Genomic DNA, 3,266 nt, shown 5'->3' with positions numbered 1-3,266 from the left:
TATGCTATATATGTGGAAAAAGCTTCAGGCAGAAGAAAAATCTAAAAGTGCACCTAAACATACATAAAACAGCGAAGCCCTTCCCCTGCAGTGATTGGAGGAAAAGTTTAATTAGTAAGTATAAGATAAAATTACATCACAAAATCCACACTGGAGAGAGACCCTTCTCTTGCACTAAAGGTGAGAAATGTTTTGTTAGGAAAAGAAACATCACAGAACACCAGCAAAACTACCCTGGAAACAACCCATTTACCTGCACCGAGTGTGGGAAACGCTTCCGTCGTAAGGATAAGCTAATGTTGCACCAGAGCCTCCACACAGGAGAGAGACCATTCTCCTGTACTGAATGTAGAAAACGTTTCATTAGGAAATCACACCTCTCCCAACACCAGAAAATCCACACAGGGGAGGGACCATTCTCATGTAGTGAATGTAATAAAAGATTCACTGAGAAGAGTGCCCTCACAAGACACATGAGAATCCACACAGGTGAGGGACTATTCTCATGTAGTGAATGTAATAAAAGATTCACTGAGAAGGGTGCCCTCATAATACACATGAGAATCCACACAGGGGAGCGACCATTCTCATGTACTGAATGTAATAAAAGCTTCCCTGTGAAGGGTGCTCTCACCATACACATGAGAATCCACACAGGGGAGCGACCATTCTCATGTAGTGAATGTAATAAAAGCTTCCCTGTGAAGGGTGCCCTCACAAGACACATGAGACTCCACACAGGTGAGGGCCTATTCTCATGTAGTGAATGTAATAAAAGATTCACTGTGAAGCGTGCCCTCACAGACACATGAGAATCCACACAGGGGAGCGACCATTCTCATGTACTGAATGTAATAAAAGCTTCCCTGTGAAGGGTGCTCTCACCATACACATGAGAATCCACACAGGGGAGCGACCATTCTCATGTACCAAATGTAATGAAAGCTTCCCTGGGGGGAGTGCCCTCACCACACACATGAGAATCCACACAGGTGAGGGATTATTCTCATGTAGTGAATGTAATAAAAGATTCACTGTGAAGAGTTCCCTAACCAGACACATGAGAATACACACAGGTGAGGGACTATTCTCATGTAGTGAATGTAATAAAAGATTCACTGTGAAGGGTGCTCTCACCATACACATGAGAATCCACACAGGTGAGAGACTATTCTCATGTACTGAATGTAATAAAAGATTCCCTGAGAAGGATACCCTCAGAAAACACATGAGAATCCACACAGGTGAGCGACCATTCTCATGTAGTGAATGTAATAAAAGATTCACTGAGAAGGGTGCCCTCACAAGACACCTGAGAATCCACACAGGGGAGCGACCATTCTCATGTAGTGAATGTAATAAAAGATTCACTGTGAAGAGTGACCTCACAAGTCACATGAGAATCCACACAGGGGAACGACCATTCTCATGTACTGAATGTAATAAAAGATTCTCTGTGAAGCGTGCCCCTCACAAGTCACATGAGAATCCACACAGGGGAGCGACTATTCTCATGTAGTGAATGTAATAAAAGATTCTCTGTGAAGAGTGCCCTCACAAGACACATGAGAATCCACACAGGGGAGAGACCATTCTCATGTAGTGAATGTAATAAAAGATTCTCTGTGAAGAGTGCCCTCACAAGACACATGAGAATCCACACAGGGGAGAGACCATTCTCATGTAGTGAATGTAATAAAAGATTCTCTGTGAAGAGTGCCCTCACACATCACATGAGAATCCACACAGGGGAGCGACCATTCTCATGTAGTGAATGTAATAAAAGATTCACTGAGAAGGGTGACCTCACAAGTCACATGAGAATCCACACAGGGGAGCGACCATTCTCATGTAGTGAATGTAATAAAAGATTCACTGAGAAGAGTGCCCTCACACATCACATGAGAATCCACACAGGGGAGCGACCATTCTCATGTAGTGAATGTAATAAAAGATTCACTGAGAAGGGTGCCCTCATAACTCATATGAGAATCCACACAGGGGAGCGACCATTCTCAGAGAAAAGATAGAAACAGAAATGATGGCAGAAAAAGACCAAATGGCCCATCCAGTCTTCTCAGCAAGCTCTCACACTTATTTTCCCATTCTTATCTGTTTCACCGACCACCAAGTTCAGGGCTCTTGTTGGTAACTGCTTGATTTGAATTTCCTGCCGCCCCCTGCCATAGATGCAGAGTAATGTTGGACTTGCATGAGTACCGTTGATGCAGAGAGTAATGTTGGAGTTGCATGTAGTAAAAGCTTCACACAGAAGGGTGCTCTCACAACACACATGAAAACTCACACATAGGAGAGACTATTCTCATGCATTAAAATGAAAGTTCATTTATTAGGAAGCAAAATCTCTCAAAACACCAAAAAATCCATTTGCCCCACTACAAACCATTTACATGGCCTGATTGTGGGTAAAGCTTCCATGCTAAACAGACACTTAGGGGTAGATTTTCAAAGCAGCGCCCAACCATCTATGACCATTGTCTTGTGCCAAATGTGAGAAAAGCTTCATAAATAACTATATACTAATCTCACACCAGAAAATCCACACAGGAGAGAGACCATTGTCTTGTACTGAGTGTGGGGAATCCGATCTCTCACTACACCAGAAAGTCCACACTGGAGAGAGACCATTGTCTTGTACCGAGTGTGGGGAATCCGATCTCTCACTACACCAGAAAGTCCACACTGGAGTCCTGAGTGGAGGAAAATCTTCCTTGCTAAGTTTACATTAATCTCGCACAGGAAAGTTTAAACAGATGAAACCTTTTTCATATGAGTGTAATAAAACATTCTCACGGAAGACACATGAAAATCCACACAGGGGAGACATGAGATTATCCCCAATAAACCATGGCATACAAATGAGGTTCAATCTGATCAAGGTCTGCACAAAACAAACTCATATGGAGACCCTGTCCCGAGAGAGACCATTCTCATGCAATAAATGTAGAAGATGCTTCATTAGGAACGCTCGCATCTCACCGCGCCAGAAAATGCACACAGGTGACAGGTGATGACATTTAACAAATGATGCAATCAAAGACCAAGAAACTGTGCCAGAACGATACGGAAAATGTTTGAATTATACTGAGTGCCACGGGTCTGATGCATCGAGACGCTCCCTGTGTATAGAACTCCCCATGGTCTGCAGCAGGAAATTCCCTTTCACACAATGCGAGTGCTAAGAGGGCATTAGCAGTGAATTGGAGAGACTAAGATCAGACTCAGCCAGGGCCACTTTCACCCAG

General features: G+C 43.4%; 1 pseudogene; it reads left to right on the top strand.

Moving 5' to 3' along the window:
- The first annotated feature begins 601 nt into the window (after nt 1–601).
- LOC115083593 lies at nt 602–2,009 on the top strand (annotated as a pseudogene).
- The last annotated feature ends 1,257 nt before the right edge of the window (nt 2,010–3,266 follow it).

The sequence above is a fragment of the Rhinatrema bivittatum genome, chromosome 2, assembly GCF_901001135.1.
Source record: "Rhinatrema bivittatum chromosome 2, aRhiBiv1.1, whole genome shotgun sequence".
In the NCBI taxonomy this organism is placed as follows: domain Eukaryota; kingdom Metazoa; phylum Chordata; class Amphibia; order Gymnophiona; family Rhinatrematidae; genus Rhinatrema; species Rhinatrema bivittatum.
Note: the sequence above shows the minus strand (reverse complement) of the source record. Positions and strands in the feature narration are given on the sequence as shown.